A 25,567-nucleotide genomic window follows, 5' to 3' on the forward strand; every position below is an offset into this window, starting at 1 on the left:
CAGAACCCCACCACGCTGGCACCGTGATCTCAGACTTCCCAGCCCCTAGAACTGTGAGAAAGGAATGTCTGTTGTTTAAGCCACCCAGTCTATGGTATTTTGTCAAAGCAAAATACCAAAATACCAAAGCAAACCAAGCTGACTAAGACACTGACCCAAAATATAACTATTTGATTTATGAGATTATGATGTTTCCTCTCAGTGTACTTGACACTGATGAGACTTGACAAACACTGGCTAACAGTTTTTGCATTGCATAAGGATATAGATCAAAATCTTTTCCAAATTTAGGACCTCAGGGCCACTGATAGGGCATGTGAGGCCTTGGGGAATTTTTTTTTTTTTTTTTTTTTTGCCTGGTCCCTGCCTGTTGAGACAGTTCCATTTAAAAACTGCATCATTAAAATGCATGTATTATAGGCATTCATGAGGTATAAGAATTTATTGATGAAGATATAAAATAATGAATAGAAAAAAGTACTTATATATTTGTGCAAGCAATATGCATCCTTCTCTAGCACCACTTAGGACAGTCTGTAGAGAAGCACAGCAACCACATGGATCCAGGAGCTAGAGAAGACATAGATTGGCAAGGCCTGTTGGCATGGTGGAACAATAGCCTCAAAAGCTCTGGGAAGAATTAGGTGCATCCACCCACAGGATAGCCTGAAGCTTGATGTGGAGGCTGTAAATGGGGTGGGGCTGCCCTGGGTGTCAGGAGCCAGGGGCACCTGGGAATGCCTGGCACCACATGATATCCCTAGGTGTGGAAGACCAGAGGCAATGTTGAGGTCCAAATATAGATGGTCAGAGTCACACATGAGCCTATGTCCATGGCTGAAGTCTTGCCTTAAGTCTGAAATGGTTGAGATTCCCTCAAAACAGTATGTCAGCACCATTCTGAGGGCCAATCTCATGTGATCCTGTGAAAGAAATATGATGTCAGAGAAACACAGTGATCTGCCTGTCATGGTGATTCCAGGAATCTGGGACTGCCACAAGGATGACCCCATGGATGTGAATCTCACAGTTCCTCAGGTCATCTGGTCAACGCATGTATGGAGGTATAGTGGGTTGGAGAGCACCCAAAGAGCATCCTAGAAATCAGGACTGAGGACCATGTGGGTCCTTGTCTGAGCTTGGGGCACCACTGCTGGCCTTGGATGACCCCAGGTACTGAGGGGTTGTTAAATGTGGGGCCCTGGGCAGTGCCCCAGTTGCCGGGATCTAAGCATAGTACTATAGGAGCATGATAGGATTCTGTGTCTTAGTGATATATTGATTGTTTACATGTGATCATAAAGTTATCAGAGAATCCTATGAGGATACTATGGTGTTCTTTATAACTCTTCAGAAAGAGAGGGTAAGAAAATTAATCCGAGTTTCATGTCCATCAACTATACATTTTCCCATCTTTGGAACTGAATTTTTTTGGATAGCAATTCCATGTTTATGCCACACGGAAAAAGAACTTTATGTTTTGTTTTCGTTACAATGACTACATGTTGATTACAAAATGGAGATATTTACCTCTTGGTGGTTTGGTGGTGGCTTACTGGAATTCCAAAAAGGGTCAAGAGAGATAATCCAACATGTGGCTATTTCGATAAAATTTGTAATTGTATAATTACGGTTGTGTATAAAAAACCTTCCTTGCTAACAGAGGAACACACAGGGTGATATTTTAATCTTATTCTTCCCTTAGACTTATTGATCTCCTAGATATCATGCTCTCATATTTAAAAATTAAAAAGTGCTAAATCAGATTCCCAGAAGTAATAATTTCACAATCTGAATCCTCCTATAGTTCATCTAATCATTATTTGATCAAATCTAATTCTTACAGAGTTATTGTCTCATAGGAGTGAAAACATTAATGATTTCCCTTTCGAAGTGAACTCACTTATTAATGAATCACACCTGCTGGTATGAAGCATTTGGTCATTGGCATCAATGGCATTTCTTTTTTGTGTGTGTGGTTTTTTTATTCTAAAGTGATTTATAAATAATATGTAGTAGTGGTTCACGATGGAGGGGTGCTTAGAACAAAGACAAAGGGGAAATGACTTAAAACCCAATGAATAGTTATTAACACAAGATAGATAATAGATATCGGGAAAACAATTTGCCAATCTGCATCTAAATCCAAGTTCAATAATGTAACAGAAAGAAATGAAACACTAATCAGAGAAAGGTGTACATGAATTGGAAAAGGACTTAATAGCTATTAGGCGATTCACATGCATTATCAAAATCACTTGCTCTAGTTTCAGCTTAAGTACATTTCACTTCAAGGAACAACTCAAATCAATAAATATTTATTAGTGCCTGCCACGTTTGGACAAGGCAGTAAGCTGAGTTAGGGGATATCAGAATGAGTTAGTCATATCTAATTTATTTAAATGGAATTGACTGAATGGTTTACTTAATCACTGAAATGTCAGTCTAGATTTCAGACTATTAGGTTTTAAAAACAACTTCAGAAGGCATTCGATATTTGAACCAACAAGGTTATGATTGGGCCAAAGGTTGCCATTTTTCTCAGCATTTCTCTTAAAAACTTGAGAAACTTAGAAAAAACAGGTAACATGTAGACAGAAAGTGGCTGTCATTCTAGAAAATATGTGGGTGATTTTTAAAAGTAAAAAAGAAATGCTTTTATGGGAACTGACTAAAATTCACTTAGGATTTATGTTGTGTTCAAAAATAATAAGATTATAGGAAATTAGATCTTTATATATATGACGACATTCATTCCAAAAGTTCACTTTATTATTTTTGTCCCTCTCAAAATGCGATAAGTGAATGAGATTTCCTATTGAAGGGCAAACACGTTGTTGTATTATTAAGTGTCATACAAAGGGCATTAGGAAATATATAATCACCTTAGGGAAGCCAAGGAAACATGTGATTCAGTGTAGGGCACTAAGTGATTAATCAGCTCAACTGTGTTGTCTTTTAAATTATTGTCATCCACTTCTGTAAGTGCTCAAAGGGAGTACGATCCAAGTCTGGGACAGTTTATCACCCAGCTGGAGCTGAATAATATTTTGCAGAATTTTGTTGCTGTTAAATTCCCATCACTTCATTTAAATAGAGGGGGGAGAAAAAGAAAGTCTTGAAAGAATTAAATGTCACCTTTAAGAAATGAACAATAGTGGTACCTGCCATTCACCCGGCTCTGAGCTAAGTAGATGCTCTGTGGATTTTGATCTATGTAATGTCAACAACAACTGTGCAAAAGAGAATTCATCCCCATTTCACTATGGAGCAATTGAAACTCAAAAAATTTAGGAATTTGCCCAAAGCCTACAGTTTATACATAAGAGAGACAAAATATGAATTCTGGTCTACCTGGTTGCCATGAAGCAAGAAAGAAATTTGTGTGGCGTTGGCCCATAGTTATAATTTAGGAACCATGTCTAAGGTATTTTCATTGATCGGTTAATTAATTGGTTGATTCATTCGTTCAACAAACTTACACTGAGTACTTAGTTTGGAAAGTGGCCAGGGTCCTAAAATGACAAAAGACCCCTCCTGCCAAGGTGGTCAAAGTCTAGAGATTACAATTGATATCAGCATTAACTCTCTCAGAATTCATATTCTACCAAAGCAGTATGTAGGTGGTGAGGACCCGCCTACAGAAATTATGTTCCTAGCAAAGGACTTCCCCCAACTGGCTGGGTCCTACTCTCGAGAAAGAATCACTGTTTTTTGTGCATTCTAGACATTTTCTAAGTATATTGAAATACATAGATGATATATTTAAAAATAAACATTCTGCATTTTCTTAAATGTAAGTGGGCAAAGAAATAGAGATTTTGTGGAGATTTTAGGTATGTTTTACTTTCCTTCCATTATCCATCCTTTTGCTCAACTACTATTGCTTCCTGTAATTCTCATGTGCTATGAGCGAGCAGGGGCTCCCAGGGGTTCTGAGAAAAAGGCTGATAAAGATGCATTTTAGGGTCCATAAAAGACCTTCTGCACTCAGGTGTTACTTGATTACAAAATTCCATCCTTGGAACTGTTTTAATCCTCCTAACTCTGTGCTCTAGGCAGCCTCACTCAATCCAATCAATAGAAGTTGACATAAGAGAAGAAACTATTTGTCATTTGAAATCTAGTTTTTGCTCTCAAGAAATGCACATTTTCCAATCTAGTTTTTGCTCTTAAGAAATGCACATTTTCCAAGTGTATAGAATTTGCATGCAAGTTAGAATTTCATCAGCATCTTAGAAGGGGAAAAATGAAGTGTTGAGCAGGAGGATTTAGAAAAAGAAAAATAACAGGTTCAGACATTTAGAAACTTGGACACTTCTGGGGTCAGAGGTAACTGATTTCCATCACTTCGATGATCTAGTTATAAGCTATGCTATAGTTTGGAAGTGAGAGGGCTCATAGATTTTCCAACAAGGAGTAAGTGCCTAATATAAGCAGGTACTAAGATTTTCTGATTTGTAAGGGCTGGTGGCCATCATCATTCTCCCTGTCCAGCTTACTGGACACAGCTGTAGACATGCAGGTAGTGTCTTCTGGTGGGCAGTGCTGTCTTCATGCATACTGTGATCTAGTGTCACTTCCCAAGGACTTGCTTTGTAAAGCACATTGCCTGGAGAGAAGTGCTGCATTGAACTATACTCATTACAACCAGTCTTGTCTTTTTTAAGGTAGCAAACTTTTCAAATAATGCTATTTAGGGCTGGGGATGTAATCTTACTCTGCATCTATAAGCAGAATATAAGCAGCCAAGAGCAGAGGGAAGTAACTGACCCATTCAGAAAGCAAACATAATGTAGAGGTAACTTTCCTTGTTAGACTTTAAAATGGCTTAAGATGTGAAAAAATGTAAAATAACACTGAGATCTGGAGTGACCTTATGCTTATCGATGGTAGATGCTCATGGAGCACTCAGAGATCCGAGGGGCCAGTGATCCTTGAACACTGAAAGTTTAATTATGGGTCTTTGTGGCTTTGACAGGGTAGAGGGAAATGACCTATAACTTTTTTCAGACTCCCAGAGAGCCCATGGCTCCAACGAGGCTCATATACCTCTTGTTTATTAGTCCTGCTTCCTAGAACACTTGTGACTTACCCAGGACCTTGTCTGTTACCCACAGTCAAATTTGAAGTGGTTTATTGAAGTCCATTATTAGTGCTTTTTCTACTGCACCACCTTCCCTGGCTTCAAGTAATCTTGGAAAATACATCTTTTTCTTATATAAACCTTTTGCCTTAAAGCACCACTTTTGAACTATTTCACACAGAGACATAAAAACCCTTCTAGGAACTAAGAAGGGGTGGGCCTAAGGGATTCCCTACCTACCCTTCCAACAGAGCGGTTATACTTTTATTTATTTCATGTGTTGGCATTCAGAATGTTTTTAAAATTTAAAAAAAAAATTAATTCTCTTAGAATGAAAACTTTCAGATTTACAAAATGGTAAAGTTGGATCTGGGGCCACAGTGTCGACATTGCCTTGTAGACTAAATGGTGGATGTTTCCTAGAGCTGTGTAGCACAGAATTGCACAGTAATACATGACAACCCTAAAGAAGTGGTGGTACTTTGGGGCATAATTTTCCCAAAGAGTTTTGGAAATTAGAAAACGTCTTCCTAGGGTGACTTATCTCAAGACAAACCCTTTCATGTCTTACTTACCCAACCTCTAATGTGATTTCATGAGTTATTTGGTCCACTCATATTAGAAAGTGTATCCCTGAAACTTCTCGAAACAGAACTTCTGCTAAAAACTTCTATGCTCACAGAAATAGTATTGCAAGAAGGAAAAGATACTTAGTAATATCTGTCTTTAGATATGAAAGCTGAGAAAATGATGAGGTTTATGGAAGAAATTTATTTTTTCAAGTAAAATGAAACAAAATTTCGTAGTGATTTTCTTTGAATGGCCTTTTAAGTTGCCCAAACAAATAATAATCGCTTGAGATTAGAAATTCTGTTCTTTCGATCTGCCTCCCCATCCCTACACTTTACCTCTGCTTCTACTGATGTTAACCTGTGCTCATAAGTCAGGGCTAGAGCGAAGCGTAGGGCATATTGAGAACTGCTAAGAGGTCAAGAAGGCCTTGACATACATATTTTATACCAATTCCTACTTAGCCTCATTGAGCCCCCATTTATTTTCTTACATATTTTTGTATTATTCCTCTTTCAGAAAGTAGTAGCCAAGTTTAGTAGAACACAGACTAACTTATTTCCTCCTCAATGGTCCGGCCCTTAGCAAAATGAGATGAAAGGCTTCTGAGTTTATTTGAAAGGAAAGCTGAAGTTTGTTCAGAGGAGGTTTTCTAAATTCCTTTGTGTGTTGAAGTGGAAGAAAGAAAAACATCTCACGGGATGTCCATGATTATCTCCAACCTCTCAGAGTAAATACTTGGCATACCACCATAACTACAGATTTCTGAAGCATACCATGCATGTACTGTGATCATTTTAATGGAGAAGAATTACCTGAGTAGACTGAACTGTAGTGCAGTGGGGACCTAGCAGGTATTTACACCATCTATAGTAATCTGAAGGAAATGTGGAAACTTGGCAAGATGAACAAGCAGTTGGTACTGTCAGGTAATTATGGAACACTTGAAAGCCCACAGGTAAGTACCTCTTCAGAGCCGGCCGGCATCAAAGGATCATTAATTATTCTCTTTACTGTTGTTTTTCTTTGACAAGCCATCTCAAATCTCCTGGGGGAAACTGGGAGACGGGTTGGATACACTATTCTCAGTCAGCCAAGGAGTAGGAACAAAAGGGAAAGAATTTGGACAGTTTTCAATACATCAGGGAACGCTGTGGTTATCTCAGATTCCAAAGTGCTTGAAAGGACTGAGGTTAAAATAGAACAGCAGTTCTTGAGGGCAATGACAGCAACCAGAATAGTCAGGGCCTCCTCTACTTGGCTCAGGCACGAGGAGCCAGGTCTATTCATACACCTGAGAGAAGTAGGTTTCTCAAGAGAGATTTCTCCAGGGAACCAAGCAAAATTACAGAGAGTATGCACGGGCTATGGACATCTTGTGAGAAGAACTTTGTACTATAGTTTCAACTTTAATTCACTTCGCTCAAGGATTTCACTTTTGACATAGTGAAGATGGGCATAGAATGAAAATGGGTATGAATCTGGATCTACAGCTGTTTCTTCTTTTCTTCCTCCTCTTCCCCCCTCCCCCCCCCCCCCCCTCCCCTCCCCTCCCCTCCTCCCCTTCCTTCCCTTTCCCTTTCCTCTTTTTCCTTTCAGCATTTGCTTTCTGTTGAACACGTGCTGTATTGAAGATACTGAAGACAAAGTGCCCATCCATCCTCAAGAAGTTTAGAAAATTAGCAACTTGGAGGTGAAAGTGAGTATTTGGGGAAACAAGGAGTCCCTAGAATAGGCTGACTGTTGTTTTCAGGTACAGCATGGTTGGAATGGGGAGCTGTAGCAGTGAGTACATGGCATTACTTAGTATCTCACCACAGCTCCTGGAGCTTTGATGGAACTGCCTGCAGATTAAAGGTAGGATATTGAACAAGGTGTATTTCATCCAGTTCCAAAGTTTGCAGGTACTCTTTTGTTGTCTGAAAAAGGAGATATGATTGTCAACATAGCTTCAACTTTTTATCACTTCACGATTACAAGAAAGGTAGACAAAGTTGGAAGGATTTTATTTTATTTTTTTTTTTTGACCTGTCACCTATAAAAAAAATCATTATACCTGCAGTTTACAACCTGGTGTTCAATCAGAGTTGTGAAACAAGACCTGTGGCAGGCTTATCGATGTATCTCCTATGTCTACTCATGTTTTTTTTCATAGTTTATAACTGATCAATAATCTTCTAAATTATGTAGACATTTTGTGTATTATCCTTTCTTCTATGGAAGTGAGTTTGGGGATGCTTATTTCATAACAAGAAAGAGTTGAAGGATAAGAAAAAATAATGAAGACATATTGGGGCTAGAGTTAAGGTCTAGTCTTAACTTTTTTTTTTTTTGAACATAAAAAAATGTTTATTTCTAGCCCTGAAAGAACAAAATTATTGAACAAAGTCATCAAATACAGCAGTTAATGTCAATGTAACAATTAAATAATTGAACGGGATTAAATTAAAAATAAGTCAATATAAAATTTGAAGACAAAACAGAAAAGACAAACTACTTTCACTTAATTCCATTTCTATCTACCAAAACAAGGGGAAAAAGATGTCCAATTCCAAATATAATTCTTTGCTTTTCGCAATACAGAATGAAAATTTGTTTGACAGAATTACACATTTCTCTCTCTCTCTCATTTGGCAACATTCTAGAATGGTGAGTGAAAAGGACTTGAGTTAAAGTCCAAAACAAAAAAAGAGTAATTGTTTATAGATCTGGTCAAAGTCAGGGCACCAGATACAGAGAACATTCATGGGCTTCAAGGAAGAAACCGTACATATGAGCTAGTTAACAGTCAATGAGGAACTTGGACTCAAATCTGGAGTCTAGCCAGAAAGAATCTAGACATTCAACGTATTGATACTGTGGCAGACGGGCTACCAGTTCTGGAGATGAAACGTGTTAATATTGACAACAAGATTTGTACATTAAATTATTCTAAATGAACTTCTGTGATTAAACTGAGTATCCCTACTTGTCTTTGTTTAGTTTGTGTTCTTTAGGAATGCTTGAAACCACTTGAAATTAGGAGAAATAAAGAAGAAATAATAATAGATATAATGAAAGAAAAATATTTCTGAATAAAAGAGACCTTAAATACACGTTCAAAAATGCTCATATTATAGCTGGGAAGAATGATGAAAAAAGAGAACCATGCCTCAACACACACACTATGATTCTTTTCTTCTTTCAATTATGAGGAAACACAAATCTACCGGTGAAAACATCTGGAAAAGTTCCTACAAGGGAACAAAAACCAGATCAGTTTTACATTTCCCTGCAGTTTGGAGATATCAAGGGAAAATAGAACTCTACAGACACAGGGCTGGGAGAGAAGGAATTGTGCCACAAGAAGTCTATGCCCAGAAGCTTTAGGTATGGAGACAAAAGGCAGGCATTCTTTCAGGAAATTTTCCAGGAAAATTACTCCAAAACATACTCTAGCCAAAAGATAGAAGATCAAAGTAAAAATTCAGAGTCCTAGAAAAATGGTTTGGAAATGACATTTAAATCCATTAAAAATAAAATAAATTTGAATACCAAAAGCAGTCTTTGTAAATGCTAAAAATTCCTGATTATAACAATAAAAGGAACAAGAGCCTATTGTAAGGGAATATAAATATTCCCTAAATACCTAGATTTATATTGGCAGTATCAAAAGAATGTTTCATACTTGACTTTGAGAACAACAACAAGAAATGGATACTTCTAAAGAACTTATAGTGGCCCAGAGAAGTTCTAAAAAACCAAGAGTAGGTACATTTCAAAATCCTTAGAGAATGCAAATCTCTCAAAAACAAAAACCACAGTCCACATAACAAAAGACAAAAATATAAAGAAAACTTGAAAGAACAGTAAAAACTGTAAGCAAGAAATAAGATTGCAGAATTAACTTTAAGCATATCAGACACCGTAAGAATAAATAGCATAAAATTCCATAATAAAAGACAATAGGATAAGAAAACAAACTAACCATTGTTTCTTAGATAGAAGTAAACCTAAATAACACAAAACATTAATATACAGATAGACAAAGATTGGGATGCCTGGATGACTCAGTCAAGTGTCTGCCTTCGGCTCAGGTCATGATCCCAGAGTCTTGGGATTGAGTCCCACATTGGGCTCCCTGCTCAATGGGGGGCCTGCTTCTCCCTCTGCTGCTCTCCCCTGCCCTGTGCGCGTGCACACACTCTCATTTTTGCTATCTCAAAATCTTTTTTAAAAAAATAGACAAAGATTTATTAGTAAATATGAAAGGAGAAAACTAGCTTGTTGATTGGTTGGTTTCAGTCTGGATAAAAATAATTACCTTCAGGAAGGTAACCAAGGATCTCTCCCCAGTAAGGACAACCTAATTCTTAGGTGTAGATATATCTGAGGCATGAGGAGCCTGTTTCCTTTTAAAGAATGCTTCAGATACTATTTACTGTCTGACTCTACTTGTAAATCAAGATATACTCTGTTGCGTGGTATGTTCACTCAAGGGAGCCTAGCACTGCTGTGAGCTACTAAAAAATATCAGTTTGATCTTATTCTGGAGATTTTTATACTTGAAGCATATGCACTTTCGATTCTTACAAATGCATAAGGATTTGCCGGCCTACGTACAAATACATATCCTCAATTCACTGGGTACCCTAATGTAAAAAAAAAAAAAAAAAAAAATTCACGGTGAATTTCCCAACCTCATATGTTGTTTCACATTTCCTGGAAAACCTACCCTCCTTAATCTAAATAGTCTAAAGAAACTTTGACAGCATCCAAGCAATTTCTCTATAGAGACAAAAATGACATGATTTTTTTTCTTCTTTCTGCTTCTTTCTGCTTTTTACTAAGAATAAATGATTAAAAGCAAAGCTATTACACAGATAGACTGAAAACCCAGAGACAACAAGCAGCAGCATTAATTATCTTTTCCAAAGGGGTTTATGGGTTAGATAATACATCCAGGAGGTATAGTACATTTTTAATTGGAATTATTGCTATCATTCTAGAACTGCGGGAGTCACAGGGTTGCTGAATCAGTGAATTTTAATTCTAAATTAACCAAGTTGGTAAGATGGACGGGTGCAGCTGACCATTAATTTCATCCTGAGGGAAAGTAAAGGACAAGGAATCAGACGGAAAAAAAAGAATAAACAATAAAGGATTGCAGGACTTTTTAGTCTCTAGAACAAAAAACTGCCCACTTAATTTTCCAGACCAATAGAGGGTATGCTAGGACTTTTGAAAGTAAATCCCTTATGTCTTTTAAGAAATGTCTTCTTATGGGGACGAAAGACTCTGTTTTTTAAATGAAACTATGTGACTGGTTTTGAGTAGCCCGTTTTAAACGTATGCAGGTGTATTGCCTACATTTTGACAGTTAAAATGTGATTGAATCCGATCACTGGCCCATCATTTTGTTCACTGGCTATGAAAGAAGGAAGGTTCAGTGCATTTAAGCCGTCAGCCCCTGCCTCTACCCAATGACACATGTCAGCACCTGGAATACATCCTTCCATAGTTTCCTCCACGTACAGGGTTTCCATTGTTATTGTTCATTTTCTTAAAAAAAAAAAATACGTTATACACTTTTCTGTATCTTGTTTTTTTCATTTTGTTTTTGTTTTTTGCTTGAAAATACTTCCTGGAAATTCCTCAAAGACAAATTACTATAACTCACCTTCATTCTTTTTAATAGCTGCATATTATTCCCTACAGATAAGCCAGCATTATTTAACCATTCTCCTTTGAATTGTTTTATATTCTTTAGGATTTTCTTTCTAGGAGATTCATTGCCAAGAATGAAACTGCTGGCTCAAAAGGTATACCAGTTAATTTTATGAAATGCTGCTAGCTGGACTTCCAGAAAGTGCCAGAATTTCATATTCCCACTTTATTTTCTCACATTCTCACCTACAATACATGTTCTCAGTCTTTTAAGTTTTGCCTCTCTGATGGCTATAAAAAGATACCCAATTCCTTTAGTTTATATTTTCCTGTTAGTGATTGAACTTCTTCTCATATATTTTTGGCCATCAGGACTGCTTGTTTTTGACTTGTTTTCAGTATTCCATTTGTTTGCTTTCTTGTCAATATGAAAAATAATGCTTATGTAAATTTAAATGTTAGTCCTATGACTATTTTACTAACTTTTTTCAAAATACATCATTTACTGACTTTGCTTTTGATAATTTCGCTCTTTATTTATGTTGTCTTTTATGTTTTTCTGGATCTTTCAACTGAATAAGAATCTCTTCATACTCTAATGCATGAATTTTATTTTATATTTTGCACTAAAACATTTATTTCCAGTTTTATTTTCTTCTAGGTAGATGGCCAATTGTGCTGTTTACTAAATAATTCCTTTTGTATGTAATGGAAATACCACCTATTTTCTATACTTAACAAATATATATGACTAATAGGATATACTTCTGGATTTTTCCAGATCAACTTTTACTACTACTTTTTTCTAATTTCACTGGACTATGATCAGACCTAGAGACCTGGGAAGTATCAACTTTTGAGCAATTATCATGGTTTTCTCTGTGACCAGATTATAGACTGTTCTGTAAATGTTCCATGGACAAAGAAAAACTATATGTTTTCTGTTAGATGTGAATGTAGCTATGTAGCTATTAATGTCTATATAAAGTCTATGTAGCTATTAATCAAGTTTAGCTATTAATGTCTATGTAATGTCTATATAATGTCTATGTAGCTATTAATCAAGTTTACTGATTGTATTAGTGAATTCTTCTAGGTCCTTGTTTATGTTTTTGTTTATAATATGTGTCTAATTCAATGTACAATGTTGTTTTATTTATAACATTTGACTATAACATTTAACTAATGGAAACCTCACATTATACTACATTGCAGTTGTATAAAGTCTGCCTTGCATTTCTAATAGTTCTTGCTTTATGTATTTAGTTGCGATGATATGTGGTACACATGCACTTAGGTCTGTGATATTTCCTCTATATATGACTTTGTATCATTACAGTGTGCCTCTTTATCCTATATGTACCTTTAATCTAAAACATCACCTGGTGTGGTATTAACCATGCCCACTCTGTTTTGTCTTTTTGTTTATATTTACTTGTTATGTCTTAATCCACTCTATACTCAACCTTCCTTTATTACTTCATTTTAAGTAGTTTCAGGTAAATAGCATATGACTGTGCTTTGATTCTGACCTACCTAGCGATCTGTCTTTTCATAAGCGAATTCAGTCAGTTCACATTTAGTGTAATGACTGATATTCTTGCTGTAGTACCCTCCATCTCACTTTATTTGTCTTACCTTTTCCCTCTTTTTAACTTTATTTTTGTCGCTTGATTACATTTCAGTTTATTTAATTTTTCCTCCCATAAAGTAGGAAGTTCTTTATTACTTTCCTGTTCCATTAATGATTGCCTTTCTTTTCTTTCAGCCAATGACAAATTTTTCTACTAGTATTTGAAAACTCTTTCACTCACTGGGATCTTCTGTCTGCCGCCTTTCCTACCTGTAATTCCTTGATTTTTATGAACTAGTTTAATACTTTTAATTTTAAAACTATCAAGTTTATTGATGCAATTCTTTAATTTATCATTTTTTAATTTCTCTATGTCCTTACTTATTTTTCATTCATTACTCTGTACCATGACATTTTCCTCGTAGTAGGCCCCTTGTGTTCTAGGGGGCCTCGTCGTCAGTCAGATGACACATTTTAAATCCTCCAATGCATCTTCAGTCTGATGCTTGTTAATTTAACTGCAGGCTTTCTCAGTCTCACCTCTCTCCCCTTGCAGGTCATTCTGTTTGCCCTGTTTTGCTTAATCAGTTTGCTTTTTCATTTTGTGATTCATGAATTCAGTTGAGACTGCCAAAAAATATCTAATGTTTTATTATCTGTAATACTTTTCATAATGTTTCTGAGTATTTCAGAAACAAGATGATTTACTTTCCTTGTTCATGACATTTCCCCCTCAATCCTTATGAAAGTTTTTTTTTTCTTTTTCTTTCATTCTGTTTTCTAATGAGCCGTCTCTCCAGAATCACCATTTGTCAACAGACCAAGTGTCTGTACTTTCCTTGTCTACTTGAATGCCTGTCCAATTCCCTTCTCAGACCTACAGCTGAGAAGGTAATCAATGGCTACATCATTTCTGTGGTCTAGATAACCTTTATCTTCTGTGGCCCTGCTAAGTCAAACATAGCATGTTCCTCTTCCTCACCAGTACATCTCTGATATTTGGGATCCCTCAATGTAGCAAAAACTACGGTGACCATTAAGCAGTGTCAAATCCCCTAGAGTTCTTTATGTTCAGGATGTAGAATGTTGGCATTGACTTCCTACTTCCTACCTTGGTGGTTTTCCAAAAGTTGTGCTTTCTAACGGGACACAGAGAAATTCCAGTGGTAATGGCAAGGGGGAGGGCAGTGGGGATGGTGGCTTCCATGTATTATGAAAGGCAGCAGGCTGTGGGAAGGGCCTGGATACCCTCCTTACACACACATCCTCGGGGATAGCATGAGTGGCCACTCAGTACAGCTTGAAGTGAGCCTCAATTTTTCTGTAGAATGACAGGCAGTGATAGTTTTTTAGCGATAATTTGTGTGTGTGTATATATATATACACATATATATATATATATATATATACACACATATATATATATATATACACACACATATATATATATATATACACATATATATATATTTTAAACTCTCTTTACAAAAAGGTTAGGGCGCCTGGGTGGCTCAGATGGTTAAGCGTCTGCCTTCGGCTCAGGTCATGGTCCCAGGGTCCTGGGATCGAGTCCCGCATCAGGCTCCCTGCTCCTTGGGAGCCTACTTCTCCCTCTGCTTCTCTCTCTCTCCCCCCCTGTCTCTCATGAATAAATAAATAAAATCTTTTAAAAAAAAAAAAGGTTACTAACAAGTTAGGGAAGGCTACATGGTGGCTTGTGAGCTATCGACCATTTATTTACACTGCTAATTGGGCTCTGAATTCTGTCCTCTATCAAAACCTCTACTCTTTTGTTCTATTAACTATGAATTTCTTCTTGCATATTTAATATTTTCCTCTATTTTCTCTTGATAAATTGAGAACTTTTACAAATCTTTTTTTAAAAATGTTGGCTATGTTATTTGTATGATAATTTAAAGTTTATGCAATTTATATTCATGAGTTATTTGGTTAAATGAAATGGACAGAACAATCTAAATTAGACAATTATATTTACATTATAATTTTGTGGTCTATAAATTAATGTGGCTTATCATAAATGCAAATTTTTCTGTCTCACTAGTACTGCCTTTTTAATCTCACATATTTTGTATTTCACATGACGAAACCAAGGTTAGCCAGTATTTCCACACAGTAATACTTTTCAAGAAGGATAGAGTTCCACAGTGTTTCTTATACACTGTTGGTGGGAGTGTAATTTGGGCATTACCTCCTGAAGTTGAGCATTCATTTTACCATGACTCAGCAAATTCCACGTTAGGGGAAATCTCCATTGAAGAGAGAATTTTGCATTTTACAAAGGAAACGTGCAAAACTATCCTCAATACTATTTCTTATGGTAAAAACTGAAAACAACTCAGATGTCCATTTATGAGGGAATGGATAAACTGCATATTCACACAATAGAATATTATCAACAAAGTGATTATATGGATTATAGCAACAAGCAACACAGAAAATCATAGCAATATAATAGAGGAAAAAAATGAGTCCCAAAAGATTACATGTAGCACGCTATCCTTTTATAACCTCAAAAAGAACTAAAACTAACAAATGCAGATGCAACAACTTATTTTTTAAAGGAAAACCAGGAAATGATGAACACAGAATTTTGGATGATGACCATTTGCATTGTAGAGCCAAGAGGGACGTGCTGATGGAGAAACCATGTAATTAGGTATAAGTTATGCTCAATATAGTAACTTTTGTTTTGAGATGGTGAGTTAACAGGTGTTTGTTACATTATTCAAAAAACATGAATAACCAATAAAAGCAAGGCATGTATGGATTAATGATGTTAATGTCACAGTACAGAGATATAATTCATCTAATACTGTATATCTGAGGTTGAATGGGGAAAAAATGCTTAAATGAATAGTTTACAGTTGAAGCCTAAAGGGTAAGTGGCTAATTGTGCTCTGTTGTGATTATTAAATAGTATTATGTTTTTAGCTGAAATATAAACTCTCAGGGTGTATGGTCAGAGACTTGGACAAAAACCTCTTGTTCAGAAATGCTACCTCTGTTGGATGCAGAAATATTTTAAATAGCTTGTGTTGAGATCTAATACAGAAATCATTTGCTTCATTATCTGTTTGCTTGAGTTCAGGAAGAGTTCATTTCAATTTGATTTTTCTTTCTCTATAGATAAGGTGTTCTTGAGGTTCATAAAATATTGTTTAAAACTATAAATTCTGAATCTTTCGAGCCAGAGTTTGCTTGCTAGTTTCCTTTTTCCCCCTTTCTTCTTTTCTGTACAACTGTGGTAGGAACAGTATTTTTCATGTAGTGTCATCTTTCACACTTTAGTTAATTGCCCAAGTCTGTAGGAAATTATTTTGATAACAGTGACCACTCACCCTATATTTCAGCTTTAACCAGCTACTGGCCTCTGAATTCCTTTGTGGTACTTGGAGATTACAAACCTTTCTAGCAACTGGGTATTTTTGTTAACCTTTTTATTCAGTATTCGACACAGGGTGAATTCCTTCTGTGTTTATAGCCGAGTATAAATAAGGAGGCATTTCAATCAGAAGGCTTTTGTATTTCAGTAGGCATGTTATATTCATTTATGTTGAGTGGCACTCACATCACCTGGGGAGTTATTCTTTGTTGATAGTCATTTTGCTGGATTGAAAGCATTTCTATGTTATATTTTAAAATTATCCATATTCTTCATGTTTGTTTTCCTCGAAAACTTGATTCCCAAGGAAAGAGTGCCTCTTGGCAGTTATTTTATATGCTAACTATGTTGGTCCCATTGGAAACTAGATTGTATTACAAAAAGAAGACATATATACAGTGTTCAAGATCTTTGAATATGTCAGTATTCAGTTGGTAAGCATCAGTAGGGCTTTACTGATTATTAAAGTATTGGAATTCTTCTAAACTGGTTGTTAAATATCCCCTTGCCTGAGACTCTCAAATACCCCTCCATTGTTCCAGGTGCTCCCCAAGACCTGCCACCAAGTGGTTAATATATGGCAAACAGGATTTGGTCTAGCTCTATAGCAATGTCTATTACAATCATTATAACAATCATCATACCTATTGTTAAATAATTTTGACTATCCCCTCAAATACTAATAATTGCTTAAATCTTCATAGGAAAACTGAGGACTGCTCAAATCTTCAAGAAGCAAGAGCTAATTAGTAAGGTTCATTTAGGTTCATAATTACAATCATGGCAATGAATATAATCCCTAAGGCTTATAAAAATGCATTTTAAATAAATGTATTCTAAATAATACCTACCCCATCTTCTACATTATCCAGCAGGTTAACACATTACTGGTGTGCATTGTCCAAGAAGTAGACATTGAGACAAGGGTTCAAGATCAAGTCTTTTATTTGGAAGGTACAAGGAACACCAGCAAGGAAACAGGAAAGTGAAACAGGGAGGGAGGCAGCCCATGAGGTATCTGTGTTAGCACAGTATGAGAGAAGCTTAATCCCACAGGAAATCTCTGAGAATTGTTGAAATGTGTGCTTCAGAATTACCCCACTCATGGGCCGAGGGAGTTATTTATACACTCACATTACCAGTCACTGGTTGAGGGCTGCTCCTCAGAATGTTAATTCCTTGGCACTGCTGATCTGTGGGCCCCCTAACAGAGCATCCTTCTGGAAAAGCCTTCAGGCACAGAGAACCCAATACTGGTGTGTGGAAGTCCTACTTTCTGAGGAACGAGGACCGAGGGATATGGGCTGGGCACTGACGGCAGCTGCCCTAATTACTTCATTATCATTGGAGTTCCGTGATCTGCAGTTCTTGAATTGCTCTTTTAATCTATCCCTGCCGAGGATCCGTTTTGCCATGTTAAAGAACTATTTGTTTTAGCCTTTTAGGGAGAGATGGAATTGAAAAGCTCCTTTTAGAAAAGGTCATGTTCCTTAAAATAAAAGGCTTAGTAAATTTGAAATCTTTGAGGATTTAACTTGCCTTCCAATTTCAAGATCGCCTCCTATGTTCATGCAAGGCAATATTTATTTCCGTCTGTGCAACCATCAGTGTGTTCAGTGGGTTAACGGTCTACCTTTATTCTCCCACAATATTTCAAGAATAATAGGGTAGGGTTTTCTCTCTTATGTACCCCACGTGTAGATGTTGCTATGTAGAATGGAAATTGAAATCATAGTTCAGGCAACCTGACTGTACAGTGCCATTGTGAGAAGCTGTTCTGCTTTAGCTGATGATAACATACTTTAAAAAAATGTGGGGTGGCTGGGTGGCACAGTCCGTTAAGCATCGGACTCTGGGTTTCAGTTCAGGTCGTGATCTTGAGGTCGTGAGATCAAGCCCCGGGTTGGGCTCTGTGCTCAGTGCAGGGTCTGCTTGTAACTCACTCTTTCCCTCTGCTCCTACCCCCCAATCTCTCTCTCTCTCAAATCGTTTTTTAAAAAATAAAAAAATTAAACAATGTGTTTAATAATATACCCAAAGTATTACAATCATTTCAGGAAATCTGGATGATACAATATAGATAAAAATAAAAATCACCTATTTTGCTGTCCAGCAATAAGCACTACCATCAATTGTCATGGTTATTCATATTTTTATGCCCATTTTTACATCATTAAAATAATACATATAAGCCCATTTTTCATTCTACAACAAAATGCACTTCCCTAGATTAGTAGTTCTTAAATTTTAATCACCTACAGGCTTTGATAAAACACAGATTGCTGGGCTTTATTATCTCTGGGCCTTTTTAACTAGGTAGGTCTAGGAGGGAATCTGAGTATTTGTAAATTAGAGGATCTAACAAATTCCCATGCTAGGTTTTTAAACTTTTTACACATTGGAGTGAAAGGCATTTTCTATTTGATTAGGGCATGGATATACATGTGTTTATTTTGTAAAAATTCATCCAGCTCTATGAATTTTTATATGAATTTTATACATTAAAATTTTAAAAACTTCAAGAACATGCTTATAATGACTTAGTAATATCTCTATGCACATAATATAGTTTACTCAACCATGACCTTAATTTCATATTTCTAATGAGTAGTGTATTCTATTATCAAAATCCTAATATTAATGTATTAAGATTTTAGAAAATTCAAATTGTTTTATAACAATGCAATTACAAGATAAAAATAGATATAAATATTTTGGGACTGTTGGTACGTATTGCCATAATGCCTTCCCAAAATTGTAATAACTCCTATTTCAAACAACAGTTATACAAGTTCTTGTTTGATTTGCTAAATGGGTGATTGTGTTCTTTGGCTGAAGGTAGTATGGTATGTTTCTTCATTGTTTAGGTAGATTTTTAATATTCAAAACGTATGTAAAATGAGTGAACGACCTATATGGTTTTCTTGTGCTGTGCTTTCAGAACCATGGGTGAGGGCTCCTGGATGGCTCAATCGTTGGGCGTCTGCCTTCGGCTCAGGTCATGATCCCGGGGTCCTGGGATCGAGCCCCACATCGGGCTCCCTGCTCAGCGGGAAGCCTACTTCTCCCTTTCCCGCTCCCCCTGCTTGTGTTCCCTCTCTCGCTGTGTCTCTGTCAAATAAATAAAATCTTAAAAAAAAAAAAAAAACGGTGGGTGATCACATTCTTTGAGAGAAATTCTTCAAAAACATCTACATAGCTTTCTCCAAGGTAAAATGCTAGAGATTATTTTGTTTTATAATTTACATATTAATACTTAATGTTTTAAGAGCTAATACTGTAATTTGAATAGACCCAATAGTTTTTATGTTCTCCAGAGTACTTCTATTATACTCTGGTCAGAAAAAAGTGAGGGGTTCTCATTAACTTCCTTCCTCATTGAAACGTGAAACCACCATTATGTGACAATCAGGATTGCTGTTTATAAGGCAAAAGTGTGGAGGAATAGGATTATCCTAGCTCCACAAAATACATTTAAAAATGGGTCCTTAAGGTCAGCTCTCATTGAACCACACATTTTTAAAACATTCTTTATTGAAAAGTAGGCATTACAAATCAGGTTTTGTGTTTATCTCTAAATGCATTGCACAATGCATTATATCAAACAAAAGTGTTCCCAAGTAGCCTTTGGTATAAATAATAAAGAAGCAAGCAAACATGATTTTCCTTAGATTCCTGAACCCAAATATTAATATGGACTGAAAGATATTTTCAGTACATATAATTTTTCTGTTTCAGAGAGAATTATAAATATGGCAGATATTGCTGTGTCATTTTTTTTTATATATCCAGTAAAAATTTCTTACAACTCTGACAAGTAGTCGGCTCTCTCTGAGAGTTAATGGAATAATTTCCAATAAATGCCACTATTACCTGTTTCTCATGATTAGAGATTCTGGGTAGCGCTGTTACATGTGTTTGGTCAAGAAGGAACATGGTAAGGGTAATGTGCAAGTGGGACATTTAAGAAACTGACAGAGTGGGTGCTCAGTGAATATTTGCTCTACAGCTACATTACAGCTAAAGCTGAATATTCCTTAGCGGAGCATGTTTCTGGGATAGAAGTGCAAAGGTCTGATGATGGATTGCAGTTGCTCATCGTATCCTTTCTAAATGTTTGGGAGATGAATAATAGGGGTAAAATTTGAAGATAAGAGAAAAAAGACAATATGCTATGTTCTCCAATTACTGCCTGCTTCTTTTATCTGGAAGTTTGCCCTTAACTATTCCACAATCTGAATTTAATTTATTAGTAAAAATAGAAAATATGTTGTGTAGTGTATATATATTAGGTATCTTAGGATTCTGTTTTCCTCTCAACCTCTTTCCTTTTTATTCATATTTTGTAATTTATAACTAAAATTTAGCTGTATCTATCCTATGGCGGCTATAAAAACTTGATACAATGATCTACAATAATGAAAAGGTAGAGAAATCTGTGTGAGAAAACTTCCTTCTCTCCTTTTGCTCTCCAGGGACTAGTTTTATTAGGATTTGGAGAAGGTGTTTGGTTCATATTTCACCATCTCAAAATTTTTTAAGAGAAAAAAGGCGGTCATTTACAATAGTATGACATACACTATAATACCAAGGTGGCATAAGGTATGCAGCAACAGGATGTTGTAGTAGAGAATTACATTCTCTCTCTCTAATCTATTATCTCTCTATATATATTATCTATCTATATACAGATATCTATAGATAGATTTGGTATAAATATATACCACAGTTCATCTAAAAGCATCACTGAGCACTTTGCAGCCAATTACTGGTCTTAAATGTCAGCAAGAGGATGTGTTAATTTTTAAGCAAAACCAAAATGATCTTCCTATCTGAGCAGCCAATGAAATTCTGCATCTAAGGGATTTTCTCCCGCAAATGCCAAACTGGATATATTTGCATATGTTCTTTCTGATATATGAAGAAGTTGGAAATTGCACATGAGTTTAAAACATTTCAAGGAATTGCTTTTACAAGCTAGGTGTTTACATCTGTGTATGATTATTTTAATTTTTGCTGTTAGGTGATTTTAAAAAATAAAAACTGATTGCTGTTTTTTTTCCTTGTCTGTTATTACCTAAATAAAGTTTTAACGTTGCTAACTTGGTACTCAAGTTTATAGACAATATAAAGTATAATGACTATTCCTAGACCAAAAATGTAAACAGAATTGAAATTTGGTACATCAGGTAAAGGAATATTAGGTTGAAAGAAAATTCATTTTATTATGTCATATGTGACACATTATTGCTAACTTCTCATTAAACCTATAGAGAGCAAGTATTCATATGGATCTTGCCGTTTTCTGATTAATTAGCTGGTTAACTAGCAGCTAAAAATTCTTAAGTAACAATGGTCTCAACCCCTCTTCACTATAGGAAACCATTTGTCACTAAGTTAACTCTTTTCATATTATATTCAGAGAACCTTAAACTTCTGTTTCATCATGTGCCTTTTATGTAGCCAGAAAATTCACCACATACTTCATATAAGCTTGTGAATAAAATTTAAAGTGACAACATTCACATGTGAGGAATATATGCCTAATAATGAGGTGCATCTCAGAGATTATTCATATGAAATATAAAAATAAATATGTAACAAACACTATGATAATCATGCAGAATTGCTTACTAGCCCATTACTATTATTGCCCAAGTTTTAAACACTAATCTTTTTCCTGCCCAGCCACCTAGGACCACCCCATGAAGTACTAACTAGGTTGAATACCTAATATATTTTTTTTAAATTGTAAGTGCCTAATTAGGTAGTTTTGCTGATGAGCAATCAAAAGGAGAAGGAGAAGAGAAGCAGACATAAAAAAAAAAAAAAAAAACCTAGGGGAGGGCGTGGAAAGGGTGCGATCCGAAGACATTTCTTTCGTGCCGGATGCCTCTGATTTCCCTTGATAAGGCAGAGCTACATGAAGAGTTTTCCCCACATACACAGTTTTTCATAGTGGAAAAGAATTTCCTTGAATTTGGAATTTATATTTTGACTGTGACAAAATCCATCCAGAAATTATTAACTATTGTATGTGAAGACACTGAAAAGGAATAAAAAACAGATAATCTGCACAGTACCCCCTTTAATATTTTCCTGCAATTATTATGTCATAGTGGAAACTGCACTATTTAACTTCAACCAGCTTAAAATGAACTTTTAAACTGATACAGATCCTTTCTATTGTTCTTAATTTCTGTTTCTGGTAGGTTAGCTAGTGAATATAAAGCGAACTGTTGGATGCAGGAGCACAATAAATCTTCATTTAACCTACCTGCTATATACTAAGCATTGCTATTTGTTATTGTTATTGAGAGAGAGGGTGGAGGAGAGCGAGAGAGAATCTTAAGCAGGCTCCACACTTAGCTAGCAACTCCAGGCAGGGCTTGATCTCATGACCCTGAGATCATGAACAAGCTGAAACCAGGAGTTGGGTGCTTAACTGACTGAGCCACCCAGGCATCCCTATACTGAGTGTTGTAATACAGGCTATGAAGATGAAAAGAGAGAAATGTTGAGACCTTTTCCCTAAATGGTATTAACTGTATAGTTAGAGGTTTTAAGGACTCAAAGCTAAAACAAAACCAACCAAACAAACGAACAAGAAGTAATAGGGCTGAAAGGGAACAAATTTTCCAAAGTGTGGCTTTATTGGTATTGAAATATTCAATGACTAACACAGGTCTTACCTTCTTTACATCAAGGGATGGTTTATTCAGATCAATAAACCCACACATTTACAGAAATGGTTTGCACAGCAAATATGAAAGACAGCTCCTTAAACAGCATCTATTGTGGTGATTGCAACTGGTCCATTAAGAACCTCTGGGTGTGCACATCAGTCACTTCTAAAGTGTTGCTGTTAAAAAGGAGTCATGAGCTAATGCCTCCTGAGATGGAGTGTGCTTGACCTTGTCTGGGCTCCGGCACTCACTCAGAGGGAAACATGTTGCATTAGGTAACTGCAGGTGAGGTTTGTGTTAGGACCAGAAAACCTGTTTACAAAAGAGGCCATTTTTCTGAGGCCAGATATTTTTATGTGCTTATCTTTGAATAAGGTGAGGAGTCCATTGTTTTTTCTCTTCTGTGGTTTAGCTGACCTCTGTGGTGAAGCACCGAGAACTTTATGGATTATAGCAATGATAACATTTTGTGTTTCTTATGTCAGGATTTCAAAGGATTGTATTTAGAACATGAGTGCCCTCACTGGGTGAAAATGAAGAGCGGGTTAAGTCCGAGGGAGGGTTCTGCTCACTGGCCCACACTGCTCTCATTCAGTTTTATGATCCCCTGTGCCAGACATATGGCGGCATAATGGTGTCAGGGACTCTACTCTCATTTTCCTCTTCCATGTGGCCTCCTTACAGTGTTTATGAAGTAGGATGAGCCTCTGGGGATGCAAGTTCTTTGTTTCATTACAGAGCCAGAGGGATTGTCTTTCCTCTCTATTGTTGCCTTTAGATACATTGTTGAAAGGGCTGAAGACCGTCATGACTGGGCATTTTCCTTCACGAACACACATGTCGCCACGCAGAGTGCCTTGGCAGGCATTGGACATTCCAGGACAAGCATCTCCTCTCTCTACACGAAGTCTCTTAAAGATGACATGACATCAGATTTTCTTCCTTATGTTAGAACTTTGAAGGGTGGAGGTGTGAAATCTGGCTTCCCCCGAGGCTCTCATGTGAGGCTGAGTGTTGGTTTCACAAGCCATCTATGAAAAGGGTGTATGAACAGACTGTACAGATGCTGCATCTAGCTTCATTGTGCCAAAGAAACTGAGGGTACTTCTGCCACCAGGTTTTCTATTTTAAGACAGCTTATATGTTTTTGCTGCTTTAATTTTTTTACAAGATATTTTGTTGTTGTTGTTGTTGATAAATGACCTATACCTGTGGTCAGTGAGATGGAAAATGGCTCACATATTCCTTTCTAGCCAGACATCTCAGATTTGTGAAAGAAGTAAAATCCTCAAATGAAGTCCTATTTTCACATGGTAAAACATGATTTGAATATTGAAAATAAATGGGATTAATATCTTAGTCTTTAAAGTATCTATATTTTATTTATTTTTTAAAGGTTGTATTTATTTGAGAGACCGAGAGAGAGAACAAGGGGAGGGGCAGAGGGAGAAGCCAACTCCCCACTGAGCAGGGAGCCCGATGCTGGGCTCGATCCCGGGACTCTGGGATCATGTGCCGAAGGCAGATGCCCAACAGACTGAACCACCCAGGTGCCCCTAAAGTATCTTTATTTAAATGTAAGTTACTCATGTTTCTTCTCCTCTCTTCTCCCCCAGCTCCCTCTCCTAGGGATCACATGCTTATGAACCTCTCGCTCCCTGGACCACACAGCTTGAGATGTCCTTGTACCACAGTGAGACTAATATAAGGGCACACATCTGGCCCCCACACCTGTAATTCTAGGATCCAAGCCCTATCGGTTTCCCCTTCTCTTTTAGGGCATTTTCGGTGTCATAAGATCACTGATGAGCTGGCCCTCAACTTGTATGTGACTCTCAACGTTTTCCTCCCTTCTTGTGATTTCCTTTCTTTGTGCCTTCTCTGTCATACATATGGGCTGGTCCTACCTGCTGCTCTGGCCCTGTTTCCCTTCTTTGCTTCAGTGGGTTCAGCAGTCACCCCAAATAGAGGTTCTGGCCAAGATCTGATATAGGTGGGCAGTAAGGCCATTCTGACCCAACGTCTTATTTTAGTGAATGGTTCTTTACATTTTTATCACTGTTGGTGGAACTTCATCTTCCCAGAGTTCAGATATTAGTCCATGAGAAAACAGAAAGCTCTAATAAGAATCACTCTTTCCTTTGGCGACTAGCCCTTACTGCCCTGAACCAAGCATTCCTTTAGGATGAGTTCTTTTCCAGAGGAGACCTCGTCTTCCAAACATACCTTGAACATGCCAGAATAGAGTGAACATAGATTCCTTGTCAATGGTATCCCTGATCGCTTAGCATTTACTCCTTTACTGATGGGTTAAATAAATAAATAAAAATTTAAAAAATCTTTATAAACAACAATTATTAATGTTGCTATATTCTTAGTTTAAGCATCTTTTTTTTTCTCACTCTCCTGAATGCTGATCTAGTACTCATATTCAAAAATATGCATCTTTGTGTATTATTTGTAAACTTGCTCCTTGTTAACTCAAATGGACAAGCTGCATGAACACCTTGTTATTGCAAGGTAGGGAGGCAATAGGCTCATGAGAAAAAAAACACACTTTTGCAAAAAGTTTGGACACTGCACGGCTAAATTCTTTGGAACTC

The sequence above is a fragment of the Callorhinus ursinus genome, unplaced genomic scaffold (assembly GCF_003265705.2).
Source record: "Callorhinus ursinus isolate GAN/ISIS: 27379988/994484 unplaced genomic scaffold, GSC_fseal_2.0 scaffold11, whole genome shotgun sequence".
Taxonomy (NCBI): domain Eukaryota; kingdom Metazoa; phylum Chordata; class Mammalia; order Carnivora; family Otariidae; genus Callorhinus; species Callorhinus ursinus.